Source organism: Heterodontus francisci, chromosome 2 (assembly GCF_036365525.1).
Source record: "Heterodontus francisci isolate sHetFra1 chromosome 2, sHetFra1.hap1, whole genome shotgun sequence".
Taxonomy (NCBI): Eukaryota; Metazoa; Chordata; class Chondrichthyes; order Heterodontiformes; family Heterodontidae; genus Heterodontus; species Heterodontus francisci.
Window position 1 is genome coordinate 63,169,826 of NC_090372.1, and position 17,962 is coordinate 63,187,787.

Below are 17,962 nucleotides of genomic sequence, written 5' to 3' on the forward strand. Positions count from 1 at the left end.
CTAGGGTTCACAGTGTCAAAATAAGAGAGTAGCATTTAGGACTACGATGAGGAGAAATGTTTTGAACTCAAAAGGTTGTGAACCTTTGGAATTCTCTACCACAGGGAACTGTGGATGCTTAGTCATTGAGTATATTCAAGTCAGATTGACAGATGTTTAGATACTGAGGGAATCAAAAGATATTGAGCTAGTGCAGAAATGTGTAACTGATGTGGAAGATCAGCTCTGATCCTATTGAATGACAGAGCAGGCTCAAGGGGCCTAATGGCCTATCCCTTCTCCTGTTCCTTATGTTCTTAAATTGTGCATCGATTAAATGTTATCTGCAAAATATACAGTTCTGAGTATTATAACGTTAAGCAGAATTAGAGAAATGCACTTCTCTGCTTTGGTCCTGTTTCATAACCTCCTTTAAAACAGGAAAAATCGTATTAATTTGTTTTTGCAATTTTCTATTTGGTGAGGGTAGTCAGCTTCTCATGAGGATATACTTCCTCTCGCCTTCACTCCTCTCATGGCACTTCTTTACTGTCGATTAGGGGTCACATTTCCTTGGCAAAGGGAATGTAGATTGAGAAAAGATGCCTTAGTGACATATATAGTGTCACCCAAGAGTCGGCAGAGATGGTGAGAATGCTTTCAGGTGCAAGCTATGAGGTAATCCCTTCACATTTCACTCTTGGTCTCGGGAACCAGGATATGGCACAGTGAAATGGTAGGATCATTGTGTGTACTTGTGTATGCCCGTGTGGATATTCATCTATTTAATGGCTTACACTGTTAGGGTAGTGTGGTTATAGAGATGAGTAATGCAGGCTGTACATGGGTACTCAAGCTTCACTTGCCTTGATGAATCTCATGAGATCATTAAATTGTTACCAACAATTCTATCTGGGGTGTGGTCAAGGTGGCACTGCAGGACCTCTCTCCATCATGCCACCACCACTGGCTCTCCCTTATCTCACCCACCTCTCTACCATATTACTACACCAAGGCACCTGAAAAAACAAGGGCTCTTCCCATGAAGATGCCCCAGTGCTATTCCTCCATCTACCATTTCATACTGTTTTTCTCACTTGTATGTTTTTGATTTTGTAATATTTTCCTTCTCCCTTTAGTTCTCTCTCACACACAGACAATGGCCGAAATTTTACGCCACGCTTGCGAGCCAGATGGTGGTGGTGGGGTGGTGTAAAATGGAGCGGGAGGCTCCGGGAGGCCTTCCTGACCCACTCCCATCTCTTTACGTAGGGCGGAGGGGGCGGAAAATGGGACGCACACCCTAGGCCAATCAAGGCCCTTATAAGGGCCTTCGCCCACCTCCACGTGGATTTTACGTGCGGCAAACGGACATCTTGGAGCCGGGAAAGGCCGCCTGGGAAAAGCTGTCGGCCTCTCCACGCCCTGGGGGTGGGCCCTGACAATCGGGCACAGGCTGCCTGACTGAAGGCCCCCCCCACTTCCCCAACCACCCCCAGGACCCAAGACGCCGCCCTTCCCCCTAAACAACCACCCGTGCCTTGCTGGGGCCTGATTGATGACTCCCGGCGAGGGAACCCAAACTTACTGGGATTCCTGGCTCCATGTCCTCGGCTGGGCTACAGTCCCAGCAATGGCCACTGCTCCTGATGGCAGTGCTGGGACTAAGAGCTGCCAGCCCACTGATTGGCTGGCAGCTCAATGAGGTGTGACTTCATCCCTCAAACGGGTGGAAGTCCCCTCTCGGAACAATTAAAGCCGGAGGACCCGTAAAATGGGGGACGGATCCCCAGGCTAGGCGGAAGCGAGTTCACCATCAACTTTTATGTCGGTGGCCAGCTCCCATCTGCCCACCTTAAAATCCAGCCCAAAGAGATGCAGCCTTTTAAATGCTGCACCTAAGTGGCAGTTTCCTCCCTGATAGCAACAGTAAGCTAGTCAGGAATGGAAATAGTGCAGGAAATGCACCCTGCACATTCAATGAGAGCCAACCCATGAATTACTGTGTGCTCGTCATTGTGTCATATGGGCGGGCAGAAGCCAAATTTCCAGCAGGAGGAAGAAAGTCCAACATTGTACTTGTACTTCCACTGACAAAATAACTTTGAAAACATACAGGGGTAAGATTAATATACATTGCACCCATTTTGCAGGCATAAGATCAGCACAGAATATAGCATTATAGTTGTGGGACAGCTTTCATCCAATCTGCACTGGTATTGGTCTGACTGCTAAATTTGTGGGGCCTTCTATTAGACATCCCAGTGGACACCTAAAACAGGTATTAATAAAAATGTAAGTATGTAAATTAAGGGTTTAATGGCTGTTAAAGGACCCCTTGGTGAAATCAGCTACCTATGAGCAGGGCAGGTGTCAGGACTGTCCTGCTTAATTTTCTTCAGCGGCCCCCGTGTCCATGAACTCCTGTTAAGCTAACAAAAAATGTTTCTGTGGAGTCAGCATGAGTGCTCCTCCAACTCCTTGAGTGGTAATCCCGATAGCCCGTCATGATCCCCTCTCCTGGGATTTACCTGAGGGCTGTGTTCGTTCGGGTGAGCTGCCTGTGGAAGCATGACAAGCACTTGCAGCGCACTCCAAGCATACTGATGAGGCCTGACGACCAATTTCCATCGATCCTCCTGCCTCTTGGCTCGGGTGCTTGCTTCTCCCAAAGCATCAAAAGTGTGCCCAGACTAAAATCTTCCCCATAAACAGCAAATGTTTTGCACCCTGCTATGTGAGCATATTTATTAGGGTCATTTAACACCATAATTTGCTCACTATATCCAGTAACATCACTGAAACTAATTTTTCAGGTTTGTCAATCCTGAGTATCAATGACCCATGCTGGAAGCATGACTAATATATTCAGCACTGTACAGCTGATGAAGCTTGAGCTTTGCTTTGTACATTGTCTGTGAAACCTCAGGTGCCGTTACATATGAGCAAGGAATGGTGCCACCACTGGAGGCTAGTACTGCCTCACAGTAAACACAGTCGGAATAATAACGAAATCAAATTTAGCAACTTTAGCAATCTCCAGTTTGTTGTTCAGCCAATGTGTCTTACTTAGTGTGAACTTTCAATAAATGTGACTGGATCTTTGACCATCATGCAGGATAAAGGCCTGCTTGGATATACAATTAAAACCCGACCCGAGCCCGACAGAACCACATCTGACCCGAGCCCGACCCGGCCCGAGTCCTTTGATTTTGTCCTGCCTGACCCGACTCGACTACCGGAATGAAGTTGACTATCTCAAAGAGGTTGTGCTCTACCTTGGATGGAATCACTCACTGCAGACTAGTGAGGAGTCCGGATGCACGTTTCCCGCCTTGATGTCCAGGCTGTTCAAATTTTGAAGCTTTTCCCTCCCGGACCAAAAGGCAGCACTGTGTCTGACCCGGCCCGACCAGACCCAAGCCTGAATGCCGGACCCAACCCCATCCAAACCCAACACATTGTCGGGTCTGGTCGGGTAGCCATGCTCTAATTCAGGGCAAAGCACTGCCTTTTCCAGTCATTAATCATTGCAATACCAGGATGTTTAAATGACAAAGATCACTATAAATATAGTGGATTAATTTTAATGAGTAGAGCACTTAATTGCTAATCACTGTACAGTTGGGTGCACAGCTGGAGACTCAGAAACGATGCTTCTCATTCAGACGTAAAGCAGTTGTTAATAGGTAAACTAAAATGCTACATGCTGATATTCGGGCATTGCACACAGTCAGGACATTGGGTGTGGTTAATAAGTCTGTCACCAGCGACTATTGACAATAATTGGCCAGAAATTCCTTAATGCATTGTATTTATTCCATGTGTAATAATCATGTACCCATTATGACTTTAGAAGAATACATGAAGGAAGTTCTAGTCAAATTTGTTTTGACCACTAAATCTAGAGATATAAATCTGAAATCAAAAAATCTCTTGTACATTCATACAAAGAAAAGACTAACTGGCCATTTATCTCATTTGATGTTTGTGGGACCTTGCTGTGCACAAATTGACTTGCTGGGTTTGCCTACATAACTCAAGTAACTGCAATTCAACAATAATTAATTAACTGAATGCTGAGGATGTGATGAGGCTTTAAATAAATGCAAATTCTTTCTTTACCAAACAAATATTTATTTGAGTCTTGTCTATCATAGTCTTGTCTTTTTTAGCAAATTTATCTTGTCACTTTTTTTGTCCCTGTAATGTCTCAGGCCCAGATTTTCCAATAGTCCATATTGCACATGTGGTTTGGTGGAATTTCCACTCACCCAACCACATAGCATTGATCCTGCTGCTGTTTCCAAGGTCAGCTTAATTATAGCGTTGAGGGTGCTTTCTAAGCATTGTGAACACCTCCCATTGTGAGCTCACTGATATGGTGTGAAATATGCCATGCTTTTACTGTATTTAAATAACTACTGCAACTTAAAAAGACAGTCACACTCGAAACCCACTTGGGAGCAGAGGCTGAAGAATTGTTACTGAAAATATCTTAGCCCTGTAGGAGGGCACAGACCCTCCCAGGTTTTCCCAGGTAGCGATGGAGGCACTGTTGGACCAATGAGGCAGAACTGAGGTCCTGTTTTGAATGGAGGGGCAAAGGTTCCCCAAGGAATTTGCTCAGGCTCGGTGAAAGGAAATGACCAGAACATTGACTCCCAAATCCATGATCTCATGCATCGTAAGTCAGTGCTACAAAAGGTTTACTGACCTTACCATGTTATACAAGGTAATCAAAGACAGCCACACCTTTTAGAAATGCATCATAGTAAACACATCTGCCATTTACAATCATATTTCTCTCCAGCCTCCCCTTCCTCTCCAAATTTCTGTAATGTCATTGTCTCACAACTATGCTCCCACCTCTTTCACCACTTCTGCTTCGAGATTGTCCAATATGGTTTCTGTCCTGCTGACTAAATTGGGATTGCATAGGTCAAAATAACAAATGCATCCTCTGTGACTTTGATTATGGTTCCCTATATTTCATAATCTTCCTTGATTGCTTTAGTACTCAAACTCCATCAACTATGCAAGTTCCTTCAAAGACTTTCCTCCACAGCCCATGTCTGGTGCAACTTTCTCATTAGGCTGCATGAATCTGTCACTACAAAAACAATAAGGGACTTTTTGCTTTCAGTGGGTGGTAAGCTGGTGAAGAGAATCTCTCGCCCATTATGGAACCCGCCTGATTTTCATTTCTACTGATTTCAATGGGAATGAGAATCAGAATGGTTCTATAGGTATATCAGGAATAAAAGAATGATAAGAGTTAGAACAGGGCCAATCAAGGATAGTAGTGGGAAGTTGTGTGCGGAATCAGAGGAGATAGGGGAAGCGTTAAATGAATATTTTTCGTCAGTATTTACAGTAGAGAAAGAAAATGTTGTCGAGGAGATTACTGAGATACAGCCTACTAGGCTAGATGGGATTGAGATTCACAAGGAGGAGGTGTTAGCAATTTTGGAAAGAGTGAAAATAGATAAGTCCCCTGGGCCAGATGGGATTTATCCTAGGACTCTCTGGGAAGCCAGGGAGGAGATTGCAGAGCCGTTGTTGTTGATCTTTATGTCGTCATTGTCGACAGGAGTAGTGCCGGAAGACTGGAGGATAGCAAATGTTGTCCCCTTGTTCAAGAAGGGGAGTAGAGACAGCCCTGGTAATTATAGACCTGTGAGCCTTACTTCGGTTGTGGGTAAAATGTTGGAAAGGGTTATAAGAGATAGGATTTATAATCATCTTGAAAAGAATAAGTTCATTTGCGATAGTCAGCACGGTTTTGTGAAAGGTAGGTCGTGCCTCACAAACCTTATTGAGTTTTTCGAGAAGGTGACCAAACAGGTGGATGAGGGTAAAGCAGTGGATGTGGTGTATATGGATTTCAGTAAGGCGTTTGATAAGGTTCCCCACGGTAGGCTATTGCAGAAAATACGGAAGTATGGGGTTGAAGGTGATTTAGAGCTTTGGATCAGAAATTGGCTAGCTGAAAGAAGACAGAGGGTGGTGGTTGATGGCAAATGTTCATCCTGGAGTTTAGTTACTAGTGGTGTACCGCAAGGTTCTGTTTTGGGGCCACTGCTGTTTGTCATTTTTATAAATGACCTGGATGAGGGTGTAGAAGGGTGGGTTAGTAAATTTGCGGATGACACGAAGGTCGGTGGAGTTGTGGATAGTGTCGAAGGGTGTTGTAGGGTACAGAGGGACATAGATAGGCTGCAGAGCTGGGCTGAGAGATGGCAAATGGAGTTTAATGCGGAGAAGTGTGAGGTGATTCACTTTGGAAGGAGTAACAGCAATGCAGGGTACTGGGCTAATGGGAAGATTCTTGGTAGTGTAGATGAGCAGAGAGATCTTGGTGTCCAGGTACATAAATCCCTGAAAGTTGCTACCCAGGTTAATAGGGCTGTTAAGAAGGCATATGGTGTGTTAGCTTTTATTAGTAGGGGGATCGAGTTTCGGAGCCACGAGGTCATGATGCAGCTGTACAAAACTCTGGTGAGGCCGCACCTTGAGTATTGCGTGCAGTTCTGGTCACCGCATTATAGGAAGGATGTGGAAGCTTTGGAAAGGGTGCAGAGGAGATTTACTAGGATGTTGCCTGGTATGGAGGGAAGGTCTTACGAGGAAAGGCTGAGGGACTTGGGGTTGTTTTCGTTAGAGAGAAGGAGGAGGAGAGGTGACTTAATAGAGACATACAAGATAATCAGAGGGTTAGATAGGGTGGATAGTGAGAGTCTTTTTCCTCGGATGATGATGGCAAACACGAGGGGACATAGCTTTAAGTTGAGGGGTGAAAGATATAGGACAGATGTCAGAGGTAGTTTCTTTACGCAGAGAGTAGTAGGGGCGTGGAACGCCCTGCCTGCAACAGTAGTAGACTCGCCAACTTTAAGGGCATTTAAGTGGTCATTGGATAGACATATGGATGAAAATGGAATAGTGTAGGTCAGATGGTTTCACAGGTCGGCGCAACATCGAGGGCCGAAGGGCCTGTACTGCGCTGTAATGTTCTAATTCTAATTCTAATTCTAATAATGGGCTTCACCAGTTTACTGCCAAAGCAATGAAGGTGAAAATTACCCCCAGTATATCACTCCAAATGCTAACTTCCATTTGTATGAGTCTCTGCACTCATTGTTCGTCAAATGCTGCCCTTAATAACATCATCTAAACACATGGAGTTAGATTCCACAAATATGCCCATGGTACCCAGCTTTCCCTCTCCACTTCCACCATCAGTTCCAAGACTATCACTACACTCCTGAGCGATCTATCTAATATTAAATGCCAAAGAAGCTAAGCTTTCCTCCTGCTTAACATCAGTAAAATCAAAGCCATCTTTTCAGTTGTGGCCAGCACTTGTGTGTCTCGATCTTTGATTCCATCAATGTCCCTGGCTATTATCTCAGGCTAGGTCTGAAGACATGGCAACCTGCTTGATTGCAAGTTGCACTTCCTTTTTCACATGTGATCCATTACAAAGACTGCTTTTTCACCTCCAAAACATTAAGAACCTTTACCTGCTTCTCTCCCACCACTGTCCCAAAATCATATTCAAAGCTTTAAGTAGCCTGTTGCTTAATTTATATCATGCTCTCCTTGACAGCTTTGACTTTCTAAAACCTGCAAAATATTCTGCATGCAGTAGTGCATTCTGTCCTGCAGCGTCTCACATTCTTGATTCTCTCATCCTTGTCAAGCTGCCATATGCTAGCGGCTTGATGTTATGATCCTTGTCATCACTTTGAATTCCCTGCACAGCCTTGCCTCACCCTACCTCAGCTACGTCCTCCAGCTGTGCAATCCTGTATGGGCCCGCTGTTCTTTCAACACCAGATTAGTCCTGGTTTTCCTTTCCTTCCACTTTATCAACAGTGACCATTTTCTCAATCACAGTGCCCTTGTCCTTTGAAACAGTAGACCTTTTTTATGTTTGGTGAAAGCCGGAGAAATAGGTGAAGAATTATCAAATTTAGCAACTGTTCAAAATCATTAAAATTAGTTGCACATAATGAATTACTTGACAAAATAGTCTGTGAAACTAACAAAATCCAGACAGAGAAAATTTAATAAGCAGATGAAATGTTCCAAAGCGAAGTTGTTGAACATGTATGAACCACTTTACTTTCAGCAGATCAAAATTCAATTCATATTGAAATAAGATTCCATGCTAGTGGCATCCTCTTTGTTGAAAAAGGTGAATTGTACAAATTTTATTAGGGTGACTTTCCATTACAGCATGAGGTATGTTTTGTGTTACATAGATGACATTACATCGAATTTACAGTAACAGGCCACTCGGCCCTGCTGCTCTGCGCTGGTGCTTAAGCTCCACATGAGTCTCCTCCCACCTTATTTCACCTAACCCTGTGTGAAGGCTGAATTAATATCAGTCTGCTGTAAAATATTCTTTTTATTAATAATTGATCTATGAACAAACAGTAAGATAGTGGTACATCAGAAGAGTATGGGGGACATTGCACTGAAATATGAGCATGGCAAGCTGAAGTAACAAATTATATGTAGATTATTGATGTAAAAAATAGAATTTACAAACGTTGCAAAATCAATCTGGAAAAGAATAGAACTGAGCAAAAATAAAGCATGAGCCAACAACCTTATAAATCTTTGTAAGCATATGTTTCAGCCCAAAGGGCACTGGGAGATAGCTGAGAACCTGTATTTAAAGGGGCAGGGAGATGAGGTTAACTGTCTGTACCAATTGCTATTGTACAATTATAGTGATTAAGACACAGCACTGAACTTTCTGAATTATGTCTGCTTAGAGAAATCAGAGTAACAAAAAGCCTTAGGATATAATATGCAATCTATAGACATTACAAATATTTTTAATTGTTGACTGACATTTCTGCATTTTCTGAAAAGCTCAGTATTTTGCCAGGTTTAATCTGAGGTGTAATGTTCTTTAAGAATTTCATCTTTTTGTCGCTATTGCATTGACTGAACTTTTCAAAATAGTTACGGCAACATATTTATTGGACTGACTCCCTTTTATGTGCTTTTTATTCATTGAAAGTGCAATCAATAAAACTTCACATTTGTTTGGGGAAGAAGGAAAATAGCAGTGCAGTTAATTATAGGTTAACGTTGTGCTAGAGGCACTTTTTTCCAGACATAGTGCATATATGATTTTGTTCAGACGTATTTCCCATCTCTATCTCTGTCTGGAACTTCATTAAATGTAACATATTTCACTGGACAAAAAGGTAACAAAAATTAAAATGTAGAATAAAAGACCATACTTAGGATCAAAATGAGCCATGGATTTTTTTTAAATCACCTTATATTAGATCTGCCTAAACCTATTTGACCACATAGCATATAAATTGGAATAAAATGTCTTCATGTAGATGTGTATGCTTTTATTTCCTCCAGTTAAAATTACTAAATGCCAAATGTCATTACTGGACACCAATACATGTTGGCATTGTATGACAATTAGACTTGTAAAGTCATGTGATCATATAGATATGTTCTAGAGTTAAGTTCTGAGGATTTATTCCAGTTCAATTAGAATTGGGTTTAACAGCAGGATATTAGGATTTTGTTCATCTCTGGTCAGTTTACAGAGTGAATCAGTTGTGTTTGTTGTGTACGCTTAGAATTGGCTACAGGAGCTGGATTTGATATCTAATTCTTATCGGCCTGCCCTTCTGGTTAGTGCTCCTTGTACTTTATTATGTTAGTCATACTGTGAGTTAACCAGATCCGAAAAATGCATCATACCTACACTGAACTGAACATGTACTGCAGATCCAATTCCCATATATGTGTCAGCTTTCTATTTAGAGCTCTATTTTGGAGAAAGTGATAAGGACTATTTCTTCACATTCTCCTTTTCCCTAGACCTCACTTGCTCTGTCTGTTAAGAAACAGGCCCTGCCTGGGCACAGATGTCTGAGATTAAATTGTATCACAGTCCTTACAGCACTCAGCACTAGACGAACTGCCAAAAAGCCCGTAGGCGAGAACTAAATTGCTTTGGTTTCAGTACACAGTGAAGTTGGCTCAGACTACCCCAATCAGTACATTAAATGTGAATCCCTCGCAGATTTGAAAGCTGCCTTTAGCACAGTTATTGACTGTGAGTGATGATTTTGTCTAATTGGAGGAGACTTTTGCTACCTGTAGCTCAGCTGGAGTCTGCAGGACCCACAGCGAGACACAGCATCTTAATTCAATGTTCCAGCTAAAGAAGTGATTGCCCCTAAATCCTGAAGTGTGTACATGGCCAATAAACTTTAATAAACTGAGATGCTCAGTAGTGAGGCTTAGCAAATATGACTCAATTTTTTTTATCCAGGAAATGAGACTAGCCAACAAGTGTGTTTGGTACTGATAATGTGTAAATTCATCCAATGTGGAAATGGAGCTACACTTGAATTAGAAAAGAAATACTGCTGCAAATCACATGAATGTCAACTCCTCGCCCTTGTTGTTAGTGGAACAAGGTACTGCATGCTGATATGATCTGTGCCAATGGTGTATCACCTGCCGATCTCTCTGCTTCATCAGAAAAGCCTGTATTAAATACACTGCAGGATCAGAGCCCTGATTTAAAAAGAAAGAAACCTCATGTAGCAGGACAAAAAAAGGATGTATTAAAAAAGCAATAATTCATTTTCAGGAGATGAGGAGTTGATGGAAAGTGAAGGTTTGCTTACTGTGCCAGGGAAACAGATAGCCTCAAGTTCTGCAGCTTTTATTTCTTGCATTTTACAGAGCAAATGAACTTGACAGATGGCTGTGTCACCCAAACCCCTACCAACCTGATTATGCAGAAAACAATACAATAGAGAAGAAATCATTACCAAAGGAACCCTGTTATTCCACGGAGGACTGAATGATGCAGAGGAGCAAAATTACAGTTGTGAAATCGAACAGCTAGAATGCGTTTAACATAAAGTGGGCTACGGCAAAGCAATCAGTCATGGCTTAAGCTATTGTCTGGACTTGCTTGCATGGCATATGAAGTAATCTGTCATCTTTCACTGTACCAATGCTCAGTTTATAGTAGCAAACTGTGAAAGTTTTGCAAGAGCTTGCTTTCAACACAATAAACCTGTCTGTTGTTCGAGACATGTTAAATTAATTAGACTCAATCAGAAGTGGAACAAAAGGTCCAAAGTGCATTAACTAGAACTTGAAAAAAAGAACTAGCCTGTGCTGAAGCAGAATGGCTTGGAACAACAGCTAATACTAAACAGTGCATTTGTTTTTAAATCAGGAGACTAAGTCTGTCAAAAACTAAAACAGTACATTACAGAAAACTTTTCAAGCATAGCTGTCAGCTGACAGGTTTTTAATATTTGTGATGCTGTGGATCATAACAGCTGTGATTGGCATCTGCCATCTTTTCCTTCCTTACCCTGTAACAATAAGGATGCACATAACATCTGGGTTAGATAAGCTACTTTCAGGAGCATTCATTTTGAAGGGCCCCAATTCGAAGCTGTTAAGGATCCATCAGAAAGTGTTATTGCAAATTTTTCGACATTTTCTTGCAAAAACTGCAGACGCATTGAAACCATAACTGGGTGTGGAGCTTTCTTTTTGCTGAATAACATTATTAAACATTAGAGTGGAGACATGCTCCCCTAGATTAGTATTCCTGTGTGATTCACTAAACTGTGTTGAACTACAATTTCCATTTTGTGGTGAATTGAATCACAGGGTGTTTCACACTGCTGTTAATTATTTGCAAACAGAGAAAGTAACAAGCTGCATTGTCATTGCTCACAAAGTAGGAAACTATCACATTGACCTATTCCCTTCATCCTAGACAGATGTTCCATCTTAGAGCAACTTTCCAGAACTGTGGGAACCCCTTCATCATTTGAAAGCATAGGCCAAATGACCAAACTGTGCTGGACCTCTGATGTGAGCAGCAATCCATTGGCCTCAATTTCAATTCAGGGAAGTTGGCTATGCTACCTGTATGTCAGGAGACATAAACTCTTGATATATGATCATTAGGGTGAGTGATTTGAAGCTTGCTATGTCCAGCAGCAAATTCTGAAAATGTCTTACACTTATTCCATGTACTGTCACTGCTGCCTGGCACTACAATTTTACATAAAAGAAAATCTCCTCAGTCAGTGAGAAACAGTTTTATGAGTGAATAGCAAATTATTTGCTGCAACAACTCATTCATCCAAGTCATCATCTCCAGACATCTGGTTTCCTAAGTCAACTCAACAACAAAAGCAAGTCAAATGAAGGTCTTTTCACAGCTCCTAGATTCAATCAATTGAACACATGTGGACATTCGTGCAACTGTCTCACAATGAGAATATATTCAGAATATCAGGGTTGATTTTAGAAATCCCACTCCTGGTTCGAATTCAGTGGATTTTCATGCATGAATTCTCATGACACTCCATGTCAGGAGCCCTCATTTGTAAAATCTACCCTAATGTACTATACTCCAACATGTAGGTGCTTTGGCGTCCCATGTATAAAACCAACTTTAGTGATCCACATTTATTTGCTTTAATGCAATACCTCTTCCCTATCTGATTTCTCTAATGGTTTTCTCTTTCTTGCTGATGTTTTGGCAGATTTTCTTTCTCTAGTCTCTCTCCTATTTCCCATTGTGCCTTCTCCAAGCTCATTTTGTCCAAGATCCCCATCTCCTAGTCTCTTGACACTATTCTGACTTTGTTGTTAGCCACCTAACTTCCCTTCCCGGCCTCCATGTTAGTTGACAATGTAAATAGTTCCCTCCTCAAAAAACCTAGCCTAATACCTCAGTCCTTTAAAATTGCACTTCCATTTCCAACCTTCCTTCCATCTCCAATGTCCATCTTTCCTGAAACGCCCTGTTTGAAACTCTCAGATCAGGGATTCATCCCTGAAACAGCACTGAATCGGCCCTAATCAAAGTCATAAACAACATCATCTGAATGTGACCATTGTGCATTATCCCTCCTTGTCCTCTTAACCTTTCTGCAGCCTTTGATTTGGTCGACCACACTATCTTCTTCCAATGCCTTTTCTCTAGTTGAGTGGGACAGTCCTCACTTTGTTCCACCTGTACCTATCGAATCATAGCTAAATCATTTCCAGTAATGGCTTATCTTCTTGCCTTGACACTATAATCTGCACAATCCTTCAATGATCTATCCTGGGTCTCTGCTTCCTCCTCAACCAATGACATAATCTGCAGACATGAGTTTAGCTTCCATATAAATGCTCAAAAACCCATCTCTATCTAATCAACACCTTTCTTGAATTCCACTGTGTTGTCAGAGCACCTGTCCGATATCTTGTCATGGATGAGCTGCAATTTTCTCCAGTTAACCAAGGGGAAGACTAAAGCCTTTGTCTCAGGCCACCACCTCTAATTCTGTACACTTGCCACTGATTCCATTTTGCTCCCCAGCCATTATCTTCTGCTAAGCTTCCAGTTGTCACTGACTGATCTTCTGAACCCATATCCTCTCCATCACAAAGAGCACTTACTTTCACCTCCGTGACATCGCCCTATTCCACCCCTGCCTCAGCCATCTCTTACTGAAACTGTCATCCATACCTTTGACACCTCCAGACTCTATTATTACAATGCTCTCCTGCTTGGCTTTCTATCCTCTGCCCAATGCAAATTTCAGTTTATCCACAACTTACTGTCCATATCCAATCCCTATCCTGCTCCAAGTACTCCTTACCTACCACCCCGTCCTTGCTGACTTATACTGGCTCCTGTTGGCCCCATGCCTCCATTTTAAAGTTGTCACCCTTGTCTTTAACTCCTTCATAGCCCTGCCCCTCATTATCTCTGTAACCTCCTTCAGCCGTTCATCCTACTCACTAAACTTTTTGTTTCTCTGACTCTGGTCTTTTGTGCATCCTGAAATCCCTTTGTCCCACAATGAAGCCACAACCACCTAGCTTTTATGCTTTGGAATTGCTTCCTTAAACCCATCCATCTTCTTTTTTAAGACCCTCCTTAAAACCCACTACTTTGAGCTTCTGCTGATTCCTTTTAATAATCACCTTCTTTGGCTTGGCATTCGCTGTGTCACAACGTTAATCAAGCAAGAACATTTATCTTTACTAATGGCAACTGTAAAAATGAAAAAAAAATTAAGTGGATACTCTTCTCACTGGATGGTATCAAATCATCCTCTGTAATAGGTTTACCTGCTACCATTGAGCATTTTACAGAACTGATGATAACTGCCAGATTAAAATATTGAGAGTTTCATCCTGTGGTATTCTGGCAGTGACTATTTTTAATATTGTGCAGCTTTCAGAACTTTCTGCAAAGCAAACCACTATTGTAGAAAATTGGCTGAAAGCCTCTAAACATTAAAATGAATAGGCCCAGTGTCTGTATTGTTTCTTTAGTTCCGTTTACTCTCACATGAGAGTGAATGTACTTTTTTTCCTGGAAGAATAAATAATTGTTTTGTAAATATTGAGACGAATCTAGTAAGTTACCAACTATATATAAAAGGATTTTTTAAAATAAAGATGGAAAATTGTTACACGAGACAAGTTCCATTATAGTCATTTAGTAGTACAGAACTTGAGTATTGCTGAAAATAGAGACATGTTGTCGAAGCTTTTCATCTTGCACTCATCAGGACAATCACAAGAATAACCAATGTAAGGAATAACAACAACTTATACTGCATAAGAAGAGAGTGCTGATTGGTCGACATAGCTGCTAGGCTGGGTCTGCGGTAGGTCGTGAGGGAACCAACAAGAGGGAAAAACCTACTTGACCTCGTCCTCACCACTCTACCTGTCGCCGATGCATCTGTCCAGAACAGTATTGGTAGAAGTGACCATCGCACTGTCCTTGTGGGAGCAAAGTCCCATCCTCACATTGAGAGTACCCACCATCGTGTTATGTGGCACTACTACCATGATAAAGGGATAGATTTCAAACAGATCTAACAACTCAAAACTGGGCATCCATGAGGTACTGTGGGCCATCAGCAGCAGCACAATTGTATTCAACCACAACCTGTAACCTCATGGCCTGGCATATCCCCCAATCTACCATTACCATCTAGCCGGGGAACAAACCCTGGTTTAATGAACAGTGTAGGGGACATGGCAGGCATGCTTAAAATGAGGTGACAGCCTGGTGAAGCTACAACACAGGACTACTTGATACTTGGGCGGTGGATGTTGTCTATATGGACTTTAGTAAAGCCTTTGACAAGGTCCCGCATGGCAGACTGGTGCAAAAGGTGAAGTCACACGGGATCAGAGGTGAGCTGGCAAGATGGATACAGAACTGGCTCAGTCACAGAAGACAGAGGGTAACAGTGGATGGGTGTTTTTCTGAATGGAGGGATGTGACTAGTGGTGTTCCGCAGGGATCAGTGCTGGACCTTTGCTGCTTGTAGTATATATAAATGATTTGGAGGAAAATGTAGCTGGTCTGATTAGTAAGTTTGCGGACGACACAAAGGTTGGTGGAGTTGCGGATAATGATGAGGATTGTCAGAGGATACAGCAGGATATAGATCGGTTGGAGACTTGGGCGGAGAAATGGTTTTTGGAGTTTAATCCGGACAAATGTGAGGTAATGCATTTTGGAAGGTCTAATGCAGTGGGAGGTATACAGTAAATGGCAGAACCCTTAGGAGTATTGACAGGCAGAGAGATCTGGGCGTACAGGTCCACAGGTCACTGAAAGTGGCAACGCAGGTGGATAAGGTAGTCAAGAAGGCATACGGCATGCTTGCCTTCATCGGTCGGGGCATAGAGTATAAAAATTGGCAAGTCATGTTGCAGCTGTACAGAACCTTAGTTAGGCCACACTTAGAATATTGCGTGCAATTCTGGTCGCCACACTACCAGAAGAACGTGGAGGCTTTGGAGAGGGTACAGAAGAGGTTTACCAGGATGTTGCCTGGTCTGGAGGGCATTAGCTATGAGGAGAGGTTGGAAAAACTCGGATTGTTTTCACTGGAACGACGGAGGTGGAGGGGCGACATGATAGAGGTTTACAAAGTTATGAGCGGCATGGACAGAGTGGATAGTCAGAAGCTTTTGCCCAGGGTGGAAGAGTCAGTTACTAGGGGACACAGGTTTAAGGTGCGAGGGGCAAAGTTTAGAGGGGATGTGCGAGGCACGTTTTTTACACAGAGGGTGGTGAGTACCTGGAACTTGCTGCCAGGGGAGGTGGTGGAAGCAGATACGATAGCAACGTTTAAGAGACATCTTGACAAATATATGAACAGGAGGGAATAGAGGGATATGGGCCCCGGAAGTGCAGAAGGTGTTAGTTTCGGCAGGTATCAAGATCGGCGCAGGCTTGGAGGGCCGAATGGCCTGTTCCTGTGCTGTACTGTTCTTTGTTCTTTGTTCTTTGTACTTGCATGAAAACAGTGGAAGCAGCATGCAAGAGACAGGGCTAAGCGATCCCAAAACCAACAGATCAGATCTAAGATCTGCAGTCCTGCCACATCCAGTCGTGAATGGTGGTGTACAATTAAACAACTAACAGGAGGAGGAGGCTCCACAAATATTTCCATTGTCAACGATGGGAGAGCCCAGCACATCAGAGCAAAAGAAAAGGCTGTAGCATTTGTATCCATCTTCAGCCAGAGGGGCCAAGTGGATGATCCATCTCCTCCTGAGGTCCCCAGCATCACAGATGCTAGTCTTGAGCCAATCTGATTCACTCCAGGTGATATCAAGAAACGGCTGAAAACATTGGATACTGCAAAGGCTTTGGGCCCTGACAACCTTCCGGCATAGTACTGAAGACTTGTGCTCCAGAATTAGCTGGGCCCCTAACCAAGCTGTTTCGGAACAACTACAACACTGACATCTGCTCGACAATGTGGAAAATTGCCCAGGTTTGTCCTGTGCACAAAAAGCAGGACAAATCCAACCGGGCCAATTACCGTCCTATCAGTCACTCCCAATCATAAGCAAAGTAATGGAAGGGGTCGTCGACAGTACTATCAAGTGACACTTGCTTAGCAATAACCTGCTCACTGATGCTCAGTTTGAGTTCTGCCAGGGCCCCTCAGCTCCTGACCTCAGTACAGCCTTGATCCAAACATGGACAAAAGAGTTGAAATCCAGAGCTGAGGTGAGAGTGACTGCCATTGACACCAAGGCAGCATTTGGCCGTGTATGGCATCAAGGGGCCCTAGCAAAACTGGAGTCAATAGGAATCAGGGGGAAAACTCGCCAATGGTTGGAGTCATACCTAGCATAAAGGAAGATGGCTGTGGTTGTTGTAGGTCAATCATCTCAGTCCCAGGACATCACTGCAGGAGTTCCTCCGGGCAGTGTCCTCGGCCCAATCACCTTCAACTGCTTCATCAATGACCTTCCTTCAATCGTAAGGTCAGAAGTGGGAACGTTTGCTGATGTTTGCACAATGTTCAGCACCATTCGTAACTCCTCAGATAATGAAGCAGCCCTTGTCCAGATGTAGCAAGACCTGGACAACATACAGGCTTGGGCTGATAAGTGACAAGTAACATTTGTGCCACACAAGTGCCAGGCAATGACCCTCTCAAACAAGAGAAAATCTAACCATCTCCCCTTGATGCTCAATGGCATTACCATCGCTGAATCCCTCACTATCAACATCCTGAGGGTCACCATTGGCCAGAAACTGAACTGGACCAGCCACTTTAATGATGTGGCTACAAGAGTAGGTCAGAGGCTGGGAATCCTGCGGCGAGTAACTCACCTCCTGTCTCCCCAGTGCCTGTCCACCATCTACAAGGCACAAGTCAGGAGTGAGATGGAATACTCTCCATTTGCCTGGATGGGTACATCTCCAACAACACCTTCCAGGACAAAGCAGCCTGCTTAATTGGCACCCCATCATCCTCCACCTTCAACATTCACTCCCTCCACCACTGACGCACAGTGGCAGCAGTGTGTACTATCTACAAGATGCTTTGCTACAAGAAGCAACTCACCAAGACTCCTTTGACAGCACCTTTCAAACCCGCGATCTCTACCACCT